This window comes from Schistocerca gregaria, chromosome X (genome assembly GCF_023897955.1).
Source record: "Schistocerca gregaria isolate iqSchGreg1 chromosome X, iqSchGreg1.2, whole genome shotgun sequence".
Lineage (NCBI taxonomy): Eukaryota > Metazoa > Arthropoda > Insecta > Orthoptera > Acrididae > Schistocerca > Schistocerca gregaria.
In genome coordinates, this window is record NC_064931.1 from 514,652,179 (window position 1) to 514,672,891 (window position 20,713).

Sequence of the window (20,713 nt, forward strand, 5' to 3'; positions counted from 1 at the left end):
GAAGAAGCCTCTCAATTGCTCTACCCCTGGGGCAACTACTCACAGAGCCCCAAAGCATATTGTGTGCATTAAAATCACCACAGAGGATGGAGGAATGGGGGAGCTGTGTAAGAAGATCACTGAGAGCCTCTTCGTCAATCACATCATGTGGGGGCAGGTAAAGCGAACATACTGTTAGCTTATAGCGCACATGTACTAATATTGCAACTGCCTGTAAATCCGTCGTGAGGGAGAGAGGCGAGGGGTGGTAGTCGGTGTTGACGAAGATACCTACTCCTCCTCGAGCTCTCTGTCCACTCAGGTCGTTCTTTTTGTGGAGGACATAACCACGTAGCTCTGGGGTGTATGTTTCACTGAAATTTGTCTCTTGCAGACATACACACATAGGTCTATCCTGAATCAATAGACGTAGTTCCTCCACATGTGTCCTGAACCCTTGCAGGTTCCATTGTAGTATGGGGGCCATCACGGTGGTTGTATTTTCTGCCTCTCTTTCCGCCGAGGTGGGGAGACTGCAGCGGGTGGAGGCTCAGTCTTGGGGCGAGATGATTGCCCTATATTCTCAGACTCCATCAGCTCTGGGGAAGAGTCTGATGAAGCGTCTAGCGGGACCACATTAACATGATCTGAGGGTTTACCAGCCGATTTAATCTGTTAGTGCTGCTTCCCATGTGCTTTCCTTTGTTTAGAGGGCTTTGCTGGAACCGGAGCTGGGGCGCTTATGACCATGCTGGGCGTTGGAACAGCCTCAGCAGTCGGAGATGCCTTGGGCTCTTCAATGTGAGCTACTGTACCTTTCTCTGCTGTTCTAGGAGGGGCTACAGGCTCTGATACAGTTACTGCCTTGCAAGTGCACTGACATATGCATGTGTTCGTGCCAGCACTAACAACCTCCGTCTGTGTAGATGCATCGACCTTCAGAGGCGGCTTCTGAACAATGGAAGCAAAGGACGTAACGAATGTGGGGGGCTGCATGGCCTTAAAGATCTTTTTGGCTTCACCGTAGGGGATACGCTTAGTTGTTTTTATTTATTGCATCTTACGTTCCTCTAGGAAGATTCTACAGTCCCTACTCCAAACAGGGTGGCTCTCAGAACAGTTTACACATCTGACAGGTGACTAACAGTCAATTCCGTCATGGGCAGCCTTACCACAGTTGCCACACACCGCTTCCCCCTTACACCCTAGAGTTGTATGCCCAAAACGCTGGCACTTGAAACCGCGCATTGGGTTTGGGACATAAGACAGGACGTTCAGTCGAAGAAATCCTGCCTTGACGTGTTCTGGGAGTTTGGGGGTATTGAAAGTAAGAATGAAGGAGTCTAATTTCACCAGGTTCCCATCCACCCTTTTCATGATGTTCTGAACGTCAACAATTCCCTCCTGAGCCCACTCACTCTTTAATTCGTCTACAGGAATGTCCCTGAGATCCCTACAGGTAACAACACCCTTACTGGAGTTCAGGGTGCTGTGAAGCTCTGTATCGATAGTGTATTCCCCCAAGCTTTTAGCTATTTGAAGGTTAATTGCTTGCTGAGCAGTTGATGTTTCAACAAGCAGTGTCCCATTCCGTAAACGCTTAACTGATTTTAAAGTTCCAGCTATTCCTTCTAGACCCTTTTGGATATAGAATGGCGAAACCTTTTCAAAGGAACCCTCTTTCCGTTTTATAATTAAAAACATATTCTGGTTTTCAGTATGTGCTCTGTTACTCTGAACTACTGTACGTTTGCTGACGCTGGAGTCAGGAGGACTGGCTAACCTAGCCCTCTTGTTGGATTGGGCGGTAGTGCCTACCAGCGGTCCACCGATCCCACTGGCCAGCGAAAAATTAGAAGGAGGAAAAGAGGAAGAATTCGTGGTAGTCATGGTCGTCCCACGAGCAGCTAGAGAAACTTACGTCCATCCAGACAGAGCCCCGCATGCCTGGATAAGCCTTGTACAACTGAGGTGCGGCAGGTGCCCCAGAGGTTGCCCGCTAGCGACTGTTCCACCTCAACAGCCATACATCTTATCGAAGCGCAGCACACCTTAAGATTGAAGGGTTTTTTATAGAGGAATGTACCGTCCTCGCGATCCAGGCAACCAAGCCAAGATCCCCGGTCCCTAAGACACACAACGTTCCACCGTTGCGCCAAACGGTGGTCGCTGAAGCATGCCCAGAGCTTACGGTATCAGCAGACTGGCGGCGCACACCAGTCCACAGCTCGAGGACACCAGGTTCGCCAAGCCCGTACCCAGCAAACGAATGCTGAGGCCCCTGAGGGACCTAAAAAAAAAAGAGGATATAAGAAGAAATAACTGAATCTGAAGAACAAAATGGATTCAAATCTGTACTGATGGAGTATTTACCCTCAAAAACCTAATGAAGAAAAGGACAGTAGGGGGCCTTACGACGCATCTTGCCTTTGTAGACCTCCAGAAAGCTTATGACACAGTTCGACAGAACTAGCCATGGACAAGTCTAATTGGTAATGGCGTGTCACCGAGCTACGTGAAAGCTGTCAGACCCCTCTACCAAGGTTGCATGGCTATAATAAACGTGAGATATCAACTATCTCAAAAGTTTGAGGTGACAAAGGGACTATCCCAGAGATGCCTGCCCGAGCCTACACTCTTTAACATCTACCTAGAGGATGCACTGAAATCCTGGAAAAGGAAATGCAGTGGAATGGGTATCCCCATAGACGATAAGATCTTGTTCACTTTATGTTTTGCTGAAGACCAAGTGTTAGTAGGTGGAAATGAGGAAGATGCAAATTACATGTTCCGCAAATTAAAAGAAGAATATGAAAAGTGGGGTCTTGTCAGAAACGTATCTAAAACATAATATCTGAAAGTGGGAGAAAATGCTGTTAACGACTTACAACTCGGTGCTGATACTGTTAAAGGGTGTCATAATTTTAAGTGCCTGGGAGTGACACTGTCGTCCAATGATAGAAGTGTGGATTATATAAACAATAAAATTGACCAGGGCAAGCGAGACATAAAACAACTAAATGGTATTCTCTGGAACAAAAACATACCATCTACCACATAATTATTGAAAGTATCACAACATATGGTGCAGAGTTGTGGGAACTAACTCAGAGGCAGAAAGATCGCTTGCTGGCTGTCGAGATGGATTTCTGGAGACGGGGTTGTGTATATTCCAGGCTCTATCATATTAGAAATAAGATCAGAGAGGTTATGAATGTCGAAAGCACAATCCTAGACTACATAGAAAGGAAGTGGCTACTGTGGTATGGTCACTTACAGGGTATGCCAGACACAAGATGGCCAAAACGAGTATGGCAATGAACTCCACATCAAAGAAGAAAGCGCAGTAGACCTGCAAGATTCTGTAGAGACGACGTCAACGAAGAAATGGCGACGAGAGGTCTTAATGAAGGAGACTGGAATGATTGTGGTAACGTGTTTAAATTTTATAGGTCCTAGAATGAAGTATATCCGTTAATTTTAAGGAATTAGTGAGGTTTTTGGGACTCCCTTCTTTGAATTTTCACACATAGTATATCTGAAAATACAGTCTCCCAAATCAGTCAGTATTATAAAGTATGGTGCTCATGAGATTTACTTACTTACTTATCTGTTCACACAACCACAGCCGGTCCTTGGCGTCACTCAGTCCAGCCTCCTGCACCTTCCTGTTAGCCGTATCTTCATCTCCCAGACCCAGTATATGCATGTATCCTATAGTTTTACCCTTCCATCTCATTTTCGGCCGTCTTAGTGAACTCCGTCCTTCTGCTTCTCCATTTGTTACTGTCTTTATTTCCGTAGTTTACCTTCCCGTGCGACATGTCATGCACCAGTGGATGGACGAGTGGCTGAAAGTAAGGGCAATTATTTGCAGTCCGTGAAATCCATTGTCAGCTGTTGACGTCCATTTTTCTGGCTGCAGAGACGTGACGAACTGATCAGCCAGTCAAACGTATCAGTTGTGGTATAGTAGTTTTTCCACAGGAAAATTTTAAGAGTTCCCGTTCCGGCACAAAGTTTTAATCTGCCAGGAAGTTTCAAATCAGCGCACACACTACTGCAGAGTCAAAATTCATTTTGAAGGAAAATTTTGAATTTAATTTAGTACAAAGTTTTCTCTTTTGAAACTGTTTTAGTATGAACGCTATAGACTGAGATGAAGCCGTGTTAATAACAATAATAATAATAATAATAATAATAATAATAATAATAAGCTTTCAGCATCGTATCATTTATGCGTTTGTTATAATTATAGTGACTGTGTGAGAGCGTTATGGCTTTTTTAAAATACAAAAACGAACCTGCAAGCGATACGTATCGCTTCCACAGTGGGCTGTCAAAGTATTTCGTAGAGTGCGACTATTTAAAAAACAATTGCCAACGCTTGTCTGTCGCTCTGTGAAGTGCTTGTGAAATTCCGTGTTTTGAACAGGAGTGTGCTTGTACGTTTGGATTAACGAAAAATATACAGTGTTCAGGTAAGTTTTTTCAGCATGCGTTGATTACTGAGAGAAACCAGCAGACCTCAATGTTCAAGTATTAGTGATATTGTGTATCTGTATTTATCGTAACGTAAATAGATTGACAGCCGTGAAGATAAGGATGCTTCCTCCCGAATAGTAAACGCAATGTTAGAGTGAAGTGTGTGGCTATTACATGTTGTGACAGTTTTACAATTGAGTGTATGCCTATGCTACAAAGTGTGTGTACGCATGTAACTAAGCATGAATGATACTTGGTACGCACAAAGTGGAAAAAAGGGGGAAACACCGCGTTAACGGTAGTAATTGTCATTGCCTAGACTTCTAGGTATGCTTGATTGTAGAAAGACAGTACTACAATAACAGAACAATAGTGACCTGTTGTGGCAGCTCTAGGCTGCCAGCAAACGACGACTTAAGTGTAACCATCAAATTGCAAATGTATAAAGTGTGCAAACTTATTGACATTGACATATCGGTCAGTTTTCAAAGAAAACGTAATCGTTTATCTCGTCTGAGTACTTTTCTGAATAAATAGCAGATATGGTCATTGTTCCACGCTTTAGCTAATTCGAAATGGTGTAATTTTTTAGATTTTGATAACGTATGGAAGATAATGGCTATTGACAAATAGCAGTGCACCTTTCGAACAAATTTGGGGTATGTTTTATATTATATTCTTACGCGTCTGTAACTACTTTACGTACGTCGTGAATATTCATTCATATGCTGACAGGATGAAAAATATAGTAGACACCACATATACAGTAAAATGTTGTAACAAACAGGATTGTGGTGTCAGAATAACTTCCTAGAACAGAATGTGTCCCTATGCAGCAGGTGGTTGGTTGACATTTCAAATGGTTTTCTCAGACTGAAGGTCTGAAGTCTTCGCTGTGGAAGAATAAAAATCAGTTGCTGTGCTTATCTTCATTGGTTGATATCCTCTTACATTCTGATGTAACTTAATCGAATTGGTTGTATATTTTTACCTGCAGAGTTAGGAGAGCAGTTTGTACTAGTAAGAGCATCATAGATGTGCTCTTTCAGGAGGCTGAATAGTTTTCCATTACAGTGATCTGCCACTGTGTATGACACTAAAAGAACACTTCACCATATTTGCAGATGACACAACCATTATGCTAAAGAATCACACTGCAGTGTAGAGCACTCTGCAACCACTATATTTGGAGCAGCTCTAGATTGGTTCACTTCTAATGGTCTGTCTCTCAGTTTTAACAAGACTAAATTCATTCTGTCTCAAACAACAAACAAAAAACTATTGAAATAAAAAATGGCGACAAAGAAATATTGAGAGTTAGGCTTCCAAATTCATGGGATTACACATTAACAACACTAAATCGGTCAGTTAACATCATTGACCTATATAAAGTACTGAATTCAGCAGCATTTGTCATTCGCTCAATTTCACCTCTTTGTGATTTGGAAACAATGAAAGCTGTGCACTTTGGACATTTCCGTTCGCTTATGATATGTGGCATCATTTTCAGGGAAACAGGTCATGAGCAAATAAAGTCTTTATTGCACAGACTAGAGTCTTTATAATGATGGGTAGAATGCACACTAGGTGCTGTTCCAGAAGCTTATTGAAACAACTAGGGATCCTCATCATGCCGTGCCAATACAGTTTTTCACTAATGTGCTTTGTGAACAATAATCAATGTAGAGGACAATCAGTGAATATCATGATCATGATACAAGAAGTAAACATGATCTTCACAAAGATATACAAATCACAGTATGGTACAGAAAGGAGTACGCTATTCAAGCATAAAAGTAAACAATAAACTTCCATTTCAAATTAAATCAGTCATTGGGGTCAAGACAAAAAGCTAAAATAGGCATGTTTGACAGTGTGTAATAATTAGGAAATGTGTTTAATTTTAAGCATTCCTGTAAGAAATGACTATGTATAAGCCTTGTAATTGTTTGAGTAACCATCACTACTGTAGTCTATATAATTATTTGAACACTTGAACCTCGTGTATCTATTTACATGAGATTTAGCTTGTAAGTCTCCTGACCATTTACATATGGTTACCGTTGTAGTAATCTGACACATTCTACATCCTAGCCATACTCTTGCGCCAAGTATCCATGGAAACGACTAGGCCTGCTTTGCTGTATGATGTGTATTACCAGCCATGTAAATGGGTTCGGGTCTCTCGGTGTTTGCAAATGAACCCTTATCAAGGCTAAGCAACTAATGTGTGCAAACAGTGAATCTCAGCTACAAATCTCTCACTTTTAAGTACAATCAAGAAATGATCTATGAAACAGTTATCATAATCTTCATTTCTTTGATGAGCAATAGCACAAATGTTATACAGTATAGTGGTTTTTCTTCCCTATAATTGAATTAAAATATCAATTTTTTTTATATAATTGTATTTTGTTTGTGATTATGAAATTGTTTTGGCAGGCTAAAATCCTGCTATAAGTCACATTTAAGTATTTTATTCACTTCGTACAAAGTGTTTTGGTGACTGTGCTGAACTGTCAGCAAGTAAACTTTTTGTGAAGGACCTATTCTGGTCCTGGGTGCACAACTGTAACTGAGGCTGAAACTCTGAATTGTGCTGAGTGTGAATGAACATCCAAAGTACTGATTTATATGGTGTATGCATCAGACTTGAAATTAATTTAAAGAATATCCAGTATAAGTGGATATCAAAATTGAAGTAAAGTACTACTATGATTAACTTCATACAGATAATGTCCTAGGAGGCACTCAAGATAATTGAAAGAGTAAATATATAGTGTATCCAGTGTGTTGAAGAAAAAACAAACATTTAGAAATAATAAAACTACTGTGGTCCAAAATTTATACTGTGTGTTTCTCCTTGGAATTTTGACATGAACTTTCTTATGTGTACTGTGGAGCACCATTTTTATAACTTTATCTGGCATAGCCATATCAATTCAGGCAGCCTACGAAAATTTTTTATTTAATTTAGCATATATTAAAATGAAGGACTAAGTAAGGAACACTAATTTTATTATTTTCTCAAAAAAATTTCTGCTCTGAGGTACAGCCCTCTAAAGATGACACTGCACATACCGTTTTAAGAGGCGAATTTCGTAAAAAATAAAAATAAATAAATAAATAAAAAAAAGGGGGGCGATATTTCTGGAACAGTTCTAGATACTTTTTTTATTTGATTTGAAAGATGATTGGTTTATGATTACAAAGAGATCCTCCATTTGGATTTACATCTCAGTTCTTTTACTATAGCTTTCTGAACTAACTTCATAATTTATGGGGAAAAAAAAATTCTGTTGATTCGTACAATGTAGTTCTACATTCCCTGAAAAGGAGAGCTTCCACTTTTAGGTTGAACAGGTTTTATAAGCAATTGATATTTTTGCCATACATAAACCTGTTTTATTACCACATTATCACATAATAGGCTCATAAAAATCAAAACCTAACCTTATTTAACATAATTTTAGTTTTGAAAGATGAACAAGACACTCATTTTTCAAGCACAGTAAATGGTTCCAAAAAGTAAGTGAAAGATCCAAAGACTTAAACGTTTCAATTTATACAACTTCTGTGCACTCTGTCTTGCACTGAAATTAGCCAGTCAATGAACTAAAAATGTGTTCCACTGCTTCATTATCTTCCTTTGATATAGAGTGATGCCTTCCTGCTGAACCAATAGGAACTGGAGCACTTACAATCTTCAAAACATTGTAAACAGGAAGTGAGCACAAATGGCATTGCTGCCGTTCTTCACCTGGAAACCTATATCCAGCAGCAGGTCCACGTGGTAGCATAAAGTTCACTACAGTATCGTTTAACTAATAACTGGTGTCTACAATCTCTGCACCCCACGTCACAATCACACACACACACACCCACACACCACAAACATCCCCCGTCTCACGTTGTGAATCTGAAAATTATCCTGCTGATTCTGAGGTGCAGGCCAAACAAACAGAATTTCTTCTTTCTTGCTCTTTAATGTGCATGCAATATGATTTCGCCCATCACTGAGTTGAAAAATGTGTCGTCTGCATTCCTATCACAGCTGTAGTTAGTTTGGAACATTCTTCTTTTTTTTTCCACTCACAGAATTCTCCGATTTCCTCTTTGGGCAAAAGAATGAGGGCTGTGGATGTGTAAAATTTCACGACTCTTGTAAATGCCTCAGCATTCTGAATCACAGCTGTATTTGGTCTGTAAAGATTATGTTTTGTAGCACAGTGCTTCAGCAGGCCACCTACACCATCACGAGGCCCCTTCCCATGACCAGTAGCACTGTATATCCAGTCAGTTGACACAATCGACTTACTCAATTCAGACAGCTGGTAACGATTTTTTTTAAATGACTAGGAACACCATCAAAAATAATAATGATCTCTGCCTCTGTTTGCAGTTGAAGAATTTTGCACATTGCTAGCAAAGCATGTGCTGAGTCATGTCTTATCATTTATAATTGCAACATTTGTGGTCTTGTTTTGAAAATGTCACTCCTGTAAAAATTGAAACCTGCTCATTGTGGGAGAATTACAAACCAGTTCTCAGCAAAAGTAACAGTGAAGCACTAAACATAGTTAGTCAGCCTGTACACACCCTGTCACTTGTGCAATGTGATGTTGTTGCAATGTCTTCAGATGCTAATGTGTTACTGCTTTCACTGACCATTTACCAAGTTCATCAATGAAACTGTCAAAGGCAACAGTTTACTTAATTAGTTTATTTTCCTCCCATGTTGGATATGTAATTTATTCAGAGTTATCTGCTATGTCTTCCAGGCCAAGTGTCTGTAAAGACAGCCCTCCCTTTCCAGGGCAGTCACCACACTCTTGAAACAAACAAATCTCTCACTTTACACCACAGAGTACTAAAGACATCATACACCCAACCACGGTGTCATATGACATGTGCTCCATTAAGTTCCTCAAAGTTACCACACAAAGTTCAAAATTCATGCAGTACAAACATCAATCGTCATCCCTAGGTCTTAGTGCATCAAATTTTGATCTTCCAATATGTGAAGTTGTATAGTTGCTTTTATAAACAACAAAAGTTTCTTTAATACTGCGAGTCATGTACCGCTTCACTTTCACATCTTTTTGACCTTCAACTGTTACAGTTATAGTGTCTTTTTTGCCGGCACTCTGGCGAGAACAGTCCCATTTATCTTCCAGATAAAATGACTGTGCTGTCTAAACTGGAGCTGCTTCTACAGGATGACCATAATACGGATCAGGTCTCCCAAAGACTACTTTTACCAACCTCACATTTCTTGATTTCCTATCATCTACTTTGATACTGATGAACATGGTTCAAAGTTGTTTTCTTTGAAAATGTCTGTGGAATAATAGTTAAAACTTGCACCTTTTCACTGTACGATGCACAATATTCAACAGGTGAGTTGATATTTGTGAAAAATTCCTGGCACAAGGTGTAAGAAGACTGAATTTCTACTTTGAAGAGTGTGGCCAGTTTAGCTGTAGTGTATTCATCCATGGCTTTAGTAATTTCTCTGTGCTTTCTTGATGCATAGAGCTTATGACTCTACTTCACTGACCATAGTTTCTTTACAGGACTAACATCTACCTCTGTGGTTGACTAATTCGAGGTATTTAATTCTTCCTCTACTGATGCAAAATCTAAATCATCTGCACCATGGGAGGCTTCACTTTGTTCAAATATTATCGTTGTTATTCTGTCAAAACATTTAGAACACAAAAAGTCATCACTAGAAACCTCTTCACTTTCAAACAGAGTCTTCAAATTAGAACAATTATTCCCAACTTAAACAAAGTCTGTTTTTTTGTTTGTCTTATATATCACTCTTTTATTGATATGCAAACAGTCAGCACCCTTTACTCTCTTGTAGCCCCAGTCAGAAGACATTTCAAATACACAAAACACACTGCAACTGTGCCGAGCGGCAAATTCCTCTCGAATACAAAGAATTCACTGGATGGTCTCAGATTTTTTAGAAGCCTCTTCAGTAAACAAATTAGCACTGAACAACTATAATATAGAAACCTGTACTGAACAAAAACAACAAAGCAATTGACAAGAAAGTACAACAAAGTGTACAAAATATCTGCAACAATGAATGTGAAAAGAAATAAATGGAACAAAGACAATAGAAATGAACACTGTAACAAATAAATTAGTAAGGAACAATTTTAGTGAAGACATATGTTACCCTTGAAAGTTAAAAAAAATGATTGTTTAAAAATAAAACCTGCCCAACTTAAAAGTGGAAGCTCTCCTTTACACAGAATATAGTACTACATGGTATTGATCAACAGAAAAAAAATGTAACTTTTCTCAATTGGAATTTTGAGAAAAAAATTATATAAAAAAAATTAAAAAAGGGAAATTAAAAGTACTTTGACACTTATGTGCAAACAGAGGATACCATTGTAATCATAAAGCAATCATCTTTCAAGTAAAAAGAACTCTAATAAAATATCTAGAACTGTTACAGAGAGACAGCATTAAAAAAAAAAAAAAAAATTACGAAATTCACATCTTCAAAATGGTGTTCACAGTGTCATCTTTGGCGGCCCATATCTGGGGGCAGGATTTTTTTTTTTTTTTTTTTAGAAGAAAACAAAAGTTGTGTCTCTCTTACATACTCCAGAATTTTAACATAGTCTAATTTCATTAACATCCGAGACTATTAAGGTAACCCCCTGCCTGAAGTGATACAGATTAGGCCTTACACAAAATGAAACTACAATGAAAAATGCAAGTCATATTTTTGAGTTGAACTTAAACATGCTTATAAATGTACTATAACATGATAGACACACCATACACTTCCACCCATACTCAAATCTCCATACAAATTCAGGCAAAGAAGTAATGTTTTGTCTTAAGATCATGATAACATGTGAAACAACAAAACCTTGTTCAGGTAGACAAATGAGTTGTTAGTTAATAATACGCTCTATTCCTTACCGTGTGACAACTGAATTACTTAACAGAATCTGGATGGTCTCAGAAGCCTCTTCAGTAAACAAATTAGCATCGAACAAATACCATACAGAAACCTGCAATGAACGAAAACGACAAAGAAACTGACAAGAAACTGCAACAAAGTGTACAAAGTAACTGCAACAATGAAAGTGAAAAGAAATAACTGCAAAACAGTCAGTAGAAATAAACATTGTAACAAAGAAATTAGTAAGAAACCACTTCAGTGAAGATGTTCATTAGCCTTGAAAGTTTAAAAAACATGATTTTTAAAAAAAAGACCCTTCCAACTTAAAAGTGGAAGCCCTCCTTTACATGGACTATAGTACTACATGGTACTAATCAACAGAAAACAAATGTTACTTTTCTGGACTGTCATTTTTGGGGGAAAAAAAACTGAGTTAAAAAAAATATTAAAAATGCGACAGTAAAAGTACTTTGACAGATATGTACAAACAGAGGATACCATTGTAATCATAAACCAATCATCTTTCAAATAAAAAGAACACTAACAAAATATCTAGAACTGTCCCAGAGATACAGCATTTTAAAACTTTTTACGAAATTTGCATCTTCAAAATGGTGTTTGCAGCTTTTGAAGCCTCTTTTAAAAAGAAGAAAAGTTTCTTGAGGTTCCTACGTACAGGACTTAGGCCTATATGAACTGTGAATGGTTGCATAGAGGGTGTGATAAATAGAAACACCCTTCTAGAAGCTATGATATGACTGACTAATGTTATTTTATGCAAAAATGATCAGGTTTTGTGAGTACCTTGTTTTTCCAATACTTAATGCCATTTAAGATTTTGAATTGAAAACAGTGAATTTATTTACCAAGAAGTTGAAAATGAAATAAAATATGTACTGTGAGATTACTTGCTTGTCAGCTGTAATAACCAAATCATAGTTACCTTTGTTGGCTGTTTTCAATGTTATTTTTAGTCATCTGAGTTGACAGAAAGTGTAGCAGAAGTCTTATACAGCGTCTGGTGGCATAATATAAAATTAATCTGCATTTATACATGTGTAGCATGTGTAACATGTGCACACAGAGAATTCTAGTTACACAAGAGTACAGTAATTAAATACATTCAATACATTCATATCATTGAATATTTCCATCAACAAAGGATGTACTGATAATACTGTGTTAATACGCAGATATACTACTACTACTACTACTACTACTACTACTACTACGCCGTAGTAATGGTGGTGGTAGTGGCAGCAGTAGTATACATGATTGTTGTCGGTTACCATAGTCTTCGGTTTTTTTTCTTTCCCCAACACAAAGCATATGTTTTATTTTAATTGTTTTTTATGAGTTGTATTGAGTCTTTTGGTTTTTGTGGTTTTTGCCATATGAGAATTTTGTGTAATTCCCCTTTTGTGCTGGCCACAAAATGAAGCATGATGTAGCAGCAACACACCCAAAATATTTGTGAAACTGGGTATGTATGTATTTCAGTTATAGAGTGTTAACCCTAGCAATACCAATGCGTTTTCCATACTTTAGCAAGGAAAGTAGTTTATGCCCCCAATACAAACAACTAAAAAAATCATTAATTCCTGTTTATTTCTATTAAAAACATACTTTTAAAGAGATACTTATGTGTAAGTAGGATCCAAACCCAGAAAATATCCTTTAACACACTCTACCTTTAACAACACACTTTCAGTAACATGGGGAGTACTTTTAAAAGTCGTTAATTGTAGTTAAGTTTTATTCTTAACTTGATTGATAAAGAGGTGTTGATGTGTAAGAAATTTCATGAACATGAAAATTTTGAGTGACATTCATTGGGGAAAGTGAATTCTACTGCTAAAACATAAATTTCTGGGTTAGGTGTAACTGAAAAATTTAAAACATTTATGGAATCTAGTAAATAATTCATTAAAAAAAAATAATTTTTTTTTTCGAGATTTTAAAATATGTAGGTTGGAACTTAAATAGTGGCAACACTGCTGTGGAGACACTATGCAATGGAATCTACTTTTGTTGCTGATAGCACACGTTGTTGACGTACCTACCTTACCTCCGAACAAATGAGCTCTCCTGTCTTGCGTCACCGGCGTGCGCACAATCGAGGGGAACAGTCACTTGTGAGTGAGCGGTCTATTGTGATGGTGTCACTGTTTTCGAAACAGAGACAATGGAGTTGGATCAAGATTGAATGTGCCAGAGGTCGTACAGAACAACAGTGTCATCAGGGTCTTCAAGGGGCATGTGGGGAATCGGCATTGCTGTACAGAACAGTGGCACGTTAGGTAAAAGCCTTCAACAAAGGTCGGCAAACTGTAGCAGACATGCATCGGGCAGGTGGCCCTGGTGTCTCTGAAGTAGTAGTGCATGCTGTTGCCGCGTTAGTGGACAGTGATCGATGCCATATGATTCGTGAGTTTGCCCACAAAACCGGATTCCCGCATATGACTGCTTCACGTCCTGAAGGAACACCTGGGCACACAAAAAATTGCATCGCAATGGGTTCGGAATGACTTGATGGAAATGCAGAAATGGATGCATTATGATGCTGATCAAACACACTTGGAGTGCTATGAGCGCGTAGGAGAGGCTTTCTTACGCTGTATCGTAACACTGGATGAGACATGGGCCATATCGTACAAGCCAAAACTGAAACACCAATCCAACTAATGGCATCATTATGGGTATCCGCCAAAGTCGGGAGTGCGTCAGAGCCCCAGTATGGTGAAAGTTATGGTGGTTCTCATCTACGACTGTGATGGGGTTATCCTAACACATTACGTTCCTATACGGCAGACCGCCAATGCACAGTATTACTGTTCGTTTGTGGAGCATCACCTGCGACCAGCTCTGTGAAAGAAGCAGCGACACTTTCTGCGCAACGCACCCATCATTTTACGCGACAATGCAGGTCGCATACAGCGCAATCTGTGACTGTTCTATTCGGTCGATGGAACTGGGAACTACTATAACATCCACCATACTCCCCGGACTTAAGTCCTTGTGTCTTTGATTTGATCCTGAAGATGAAGGAACCACTTTGTGGCATTCGCTTCAGAACTGTTCCAGAGATTAGTCAGGCAGTAGACCATTTCATTCGCACCATCAACAGAACAGGCTCTGCTAATTGTATACTACGCCTTTCACATCGCTGGCAATGGGTGCTACACAATGCTGGTGACTACTTTAAAGGACAGTAACGGGTGCAAACATGTAACTCTTCTGTATCGGTTGTGAATAAATAGCTGCCACTATTTGAATTCCAACCCTCATACAAAGTAACTGACTAGATATAATGTTTTCCAAAAGTGGACACACAGTACCCCTCTCCCCCTGCCCCCCTTGGTTTTGTGAGGGTTAAGTAATTACAAAGAGACCGTACAATTGCCAAATGATGAAACGTCCCAATCCACCAGCTTTTCAAAAGACACTTTCTTTCCACCTGTCTTGACAGTTTTGGTGACTTCTTTTGGTGACTTCTTTTGGTGACTTCTTTTGGTGACTTCTTTTGGTGACTTCTTTTGGTGACTTCTTTTGGTGACTTCTTTTGGTGACTTCTTTTGGTGACTTCTTTTGGTGACTTCTTTTGGTGACTTCTTTTGGTGACTTCTTTTGGTGACTTCTTTTGGTGACTTCTTTTGGTGACTTCTTTTGGTGACTTCTTTTGGTGACTTCTTTTGGTGACTTCTTTTGGTGGAAATGACCATCAGTTAACATTAAAAGATTGAATCATACAGCATATGTGCTCAGATTATATTGTACGGTTGTCCCAAATCTTCAGTGTCAAAATTATACATATGATTGAGAATTCTAAAATTAGATTGCCACAAGTTTCCCCGAAAACCACACAAAATAAATTTCTGTGCCACAGTAGTTTCTAAAAATAAATCCATGAGATGTTGTTGAGATGGGAAAGGGGGGGGGGGGGGTCTGTTATACAGGGTCTCTGTAAATTACCTTTATGATTTTAAAAACTTTTAAACTACTAGATTACAATAACTGGTTTTCTACATGACACACAATTTGTAAGATTAGTACATACAACTGTGCTTCGCATCCTGAAGGAATGCCAGGGCATGCGAAAAATTGCACCACGCAGTGGCATGGGCAACATCCTGTTGGTATTATGTCCATGTGATCTCCAGAAACAGCATGTCAAACTGCATTGTTAAGTCCCGTAGGTCTGTAATCTTGGTTCAGAACACTTGATCCTTCTCAACACCACGTAAGAAGAAGTTTAGTGGTGCAAAGTTAAGTGATTGTGGTGGCCGCCTAATCAGACTATCTAATCCAGTCCTCCTATCCAGAAACTTACCTTCCAGAAATTGACAGACATTGACAGACATTCAGTGAGGTGTTGCCTCATTGTGGTGGCATACATTGTTAATTTTATTTATTTATTCACCCAGGGATCATCTTATAGGATTTGTTATGATGATACAGTAAAAAAAAAAAAAGAAAAGAAAAAATACATATGAGGATAGGTCATTGGCCATCAACTTTGTGAAGGAACCCTCACACTTTTGCCTGAAATGATTTAGGAAAAGCTAATCAGTCTCGTCAGACAGAGCAAACGCCATCATCCCAAATATGTCATTGTTTTAACAAATTCATTGCCTCATTCAGTTGGTCCTTATTATTTGTCTTTTTGTTCCGTGTTCCGTTGATCAATCTCGCGGGTAACTGTTATGATGTGGAACACGTCAAATGCATAAGAAATGCACACATAAATCAAAGTTCTTAAAAAAAAATAAAAGCTGGAAAAATTCTGTTACCTACCCCATTCACTTAACTGGCACAAAATGCAAATACACACATCAAAAAAAGTTTTGTATCACCCCTGTTCCCAGAACTCCTGAAGATAGATGTTGACTGTGGATATTGTATCACCGACACAGTCCCTTTGACTGCTCAGATATGTCACTAAACCCGCCCAAATATGTAAAAAACCATGCATGCGCAGCGCCTATTAGACGGAGGGGGTGCGACAGCTGATCAGTTCTAGTTATTCCACCAAGAAGGAGGTACACTCTTGTGTTGTCTGTAATTCAACCATGCCTAGACGGTCAATAATGTGGTTTGATCATGTCCGCATTGTTACTTCATGCCAGGAAGGGCTCTCAACAAGGGAAGTATCCAGGCACTCGGAGTGAACCAAAGGGTATTTCTCCTAGATGGAGGAGATACAGAGAGACAGGAACTGTCAGTGACATGCCTCACTCAGGCTGTCCAAGGGCTACTACTGCAGTGGAAGACCGCTACCTATGGATTATGGCTCGGAGGAACTGTGACAGCAATGCCACCTTGTTGAATAATGCTTTGTGTGCAGCCACAGGATGTGATGTTACGACTCAAACTGTGCACAATAGGCTGCATGATATGCGACTTCACTCCTGACATTCAGGGCGAGGTCCATCTTTGCAACCACGACACCATGCAGTGCGGTACAGATGGGCCCAACAACATGCTGAATGGCATGTAGGCTGTGATTAGCATCTCGTTCTCTTCAGCAATGAGTGTCACATATGCCTTCAACCAAACAATCATTGGAGACATGTTTGGAGGCAATCCATTCAGGCTGAACGCCTTAGACACACTGTCCAGCTAGTGCAGCAAGGTGGATGTTCGCTGATGTTTTGGGCTGGCATTCTGTGGGGCCGACATATGCTGCTGGTGGTCATGGAAGGTGCCATAATGACTGTACGATACATGAATGCCATCCTCCGGCCAATAGTGCAACCATATCGGCAGCATATTGGCGGGGCATTCATTTTCATGATGACAATTCACGTCCCCATCATGCACATCTTGTAAATGGCTTCTTTCAGGATAACGCAATTGCTCGACTAGAGTGGCCAGCATGTTCTCCAGACATGAACCCCACTGAACATGCCTGGGATAGATTATAAAGAGCTGTTTATGGACAATGTGACCCACCAACCCCTCTGAGAGAGCTACACTGAATCACCGTTGAGGAGTGGAACAATCTGGACCAACAGTGGATGAACTTGGGGATAGTATGCCATGACTGATACAGGCATGCATCATAGCAAGAGGATGTGTGAAGTTAGAGGTACCGATGTGTACAGCAATCTGAACCACTACCTCTGAAAGTATCGCTGTATGGTGGTACAACATGCAATGTGTAGTTTTCATGAGGAATAAAAAGGGCGGAAATGATGTTTATGTTGATCTCTGTTCCAATTTTCTGTACAGGTTCTGGAACTCTCAGAACTGAGATGATGCAAAACTTTTTTGATGTGTGTATTATACCAATAGATTCATTTATTTCTATTCAAGAATTCATCTATGATATAGAAGGAGTTGTCTAGGAGATGCGATTTGAATTTGTTTTTGAAACTATTACAGCTGTCTGTCAGACATTTTATTTCATCTGGCAATTTATCGAAAAGTTCCACACCAGCATAGTTTACCCCTTTCTGTGCCAAATATACGTTAAGTAGGGGTAGTGTAAGTCGTTCTTTCTTTTGGTATTATAATCAGGAATGTCACTAAAAATATTATTCTGTGAGACATCAGAGAGTGAAAGTATGCAAAGTATGTTAGCTCGCTAATTTCTATATCAATATTTGCAATTATCCTGATTGCATAAGTTGCAGAACCTAGTCACTTTAGGAGATACAAAATATGAATTTCCCAGTCAAGATTCTCATCTGTATGTACACCCAAAAACTTAGTATGCTCTACCCTGGCTACTGACTTCTGTTGATGTGTTATATTTATTGAAGGAACTGTACTCCTTGCAGCAGAAAATTGGATGTTCTGAGTTTTTTCAAAGTTCAAAGGAAGCCCATTCACAGGAAACCAAATAATGACTTTTCCAAAGACATTATTTGTGTTGTTTTCTATTGGAGTTTCTTTTACTGGACTAATAATGATGCTTGTATCATTATCAAATAGTGTCAGTTTAGCTTCTTGTTTCAGATAAGAATGGAGGTCATTCACATATATCAAGAACAGAAGGGGGGCCCATGATCCAACCTTGTGGAACACCTAATGTAACTTCACCCCATTTCAATGAAGTGGCAAATTTCCTTAAATCACTTAAACCATGTAAAGAAACTTTTTGCTTCCTGTTCTGTAGATATGACTTAAACTACTCATATGCTTTTTTAAATCCAAACTGTGATTTAGTAAGTATCCTATTACTGTTGAGATGGCTGACCATTCTTGAGTACGTTAATTTCTCAATGATTTTTGAAAATGCTGTAAGCAAGGATACTGGCCAATAATCATTTACATCTGTGGTGTCCCCCCCCCCCCCCCCCCCACCCCCACCCCTTTTTTAGAGAGAGAGAGAGAGAGGCTTGACACTGTCGTGTTTTAACCTGTCTGGGAAAATAACTTGAGTTAGTGATGCATTACATATGTATCTCAGAACATCAGCTGTAACTGCTCGAGATTGTTTTAATATCTTGTTACAGATGTCATCTACTCCAACGGAACATTTATTTTTCAAAGATTTAATGATTTTCCTTATTTCACAAGTGGTTGTTAGGTTGAAATGAATCTAAGATTTCTTAAAAATGGCTCTTCCATGTACTGCTTTGCTTTTTCTTTTGAACTATTCTTACCAATTCTTTCACCTACACTGATTGTTAAATACATTAGCTACTTGTGTACTGTTGGTTTAGATGGTCTCGTTCTCTCTAATAGTAATACTACCTACCCTAGTGGTTACTTTTCCTGTCTATTTTCTAACAACATTCCATACTGATTTGATTTTATTACCTGAGTTGTTAATTTCATCTCTAACATACATATTTCTTGATTTTTCTCACAACTGTTCTCAGTTTGGTACAATAATTTTTATAGTGTAAAAGTACTTCAGAGTCTTTACTAATAATTGCTCTCTCATACAGTTTTCTTTTTCTTTGTGAAGACACATAATACCTGTAGCAATTGTAAGAGTTCTTTGAAAACTGTTTGGTGTTACATTTAGTAATTTTTTGGGCAACAGTGTTCAAAAAGGTATATAAATTTATCAAGAAATATGTTGTATATAATGAGCCAAATGCTAATGATAAATGCATCTCCCCAACTAACATTTCTTAAACTTTCTCTGAAGTGTAGAAACTCGGCTGAACAACCTTACACTTTTAGTTTATGGTTTCTGAACTGTACACTCTGCTAGGTTTTGTTAGTTAATCAATTGTGCATCATGATTTGGTAATCTATTTATCACAGGGAAAGCATGTGTTAGTTTTATATCTGCTTGCTGTACAAATTCATTATCTATTAGAACCCTACTGTCTTGAATTATATGTGTAGGGTAATTGATCACTGATTCTAAGTTAAATGTCATTAATAACACTTCTAGTTTCCTTTTCCTATCAGAATTCCTTAGAAAGTTTACATTGAAGTGACCACAGATTAATAACTTTATCTTTTTGTGTCAGACAGCAGAATAAGGAGTCAAACTTTTTTATGAATAGCTCCCAATCTCCTAATAGGGACCTGTACACTGTTGTTAATATCAACACCACATTATCTAACTGTAGTTCACATGCACAAACTTCAAAGTGTAGATCTACACAAAATTTGCTTACTTCTACAGTTTTGTATTTAAGGCCTTGTTTTGTACGAATGGGAACTTCTCCTTTATCCGTGTTAGATTTGCAAGTATAAGATGTTAAGTTATACCCATTTATAATGAGTTTCCATGCCTACAGTTACATGGTGTTCACACAGGCAAATTATATCAGTCTCATTCGTATTTTGGAGATCATCTAAACACACTAACAGCTCATCTACTTCACGTTTTATTCTCCTGTTATTTTGATGAAGTAAGTTGATACTACCCTTAGCTTTATCCCTATTTATTGCACATGAAGCTTCTGTTGTTCTATTTTTCTTGATTATTTTCTGTCTGGACTTTGGCATTAACCTAAGAAACCTGTCTGCCTGGTTCCATTAACCACAGGAATCATTCCTTGTGTGACTGTGACACCCCCCCCCCCCCCCCCCCTCTTACAGTATCTGCGAATAGAGAAGTTATATTACATCTCTCCTTCCTATTTAGGTGCAGGCCATGTTTAGTGTATCCCCACTTACCAAGAGCATAAACTGGAACAACACGTGAGATTTTGCCAGTGTCTGGAGCATCCTGTTCAGCTCAGTGTTGACATGCCTTACAGCAATGTTTATCCAGGCTGACATCACTATTGATAGTAGATTTGCTGAAAGAGAATGAACAAAGTTCACAACGCATGTTGACCTTAGGACTGTCCTTTCCATTTCTCTTGTAACGTAAGGACAACTGATCCCTATATATAG

At 38.8% G+C, this 20,713-nt stretch overlaps 1 protein-coding gene across 7 annotated transcripts in view; it reads left to right on the forward strand.

Moving 5' to 3' along the window:
- Window positions 1-4,343: 4,343 nt before the first annotated feature.
- The window catches only part of LOC126299523 (uncharacterized), a 204,364-nt gene continuing 187,994 nt past the window's right edge, over window positions 4,344-20,713 (forward strand). For 5 of the 7 annotated variants that reach the window (XM_049991492.1, XM_049991494.1, XM_049991493.1 and 2 more), the window contains exon 1: window positions 4,352-4,460. The gene's annotated coding sequence lies outside the window, so the exon portion shown is untranslated. Of the gene's footprint in view, window positions 4,461-20,713 lie in introns of all 7 variants that reach the window. The other 2 variants (XM_049991498.1, XM_049991497.1) reach the window with 2 other exon arrangements.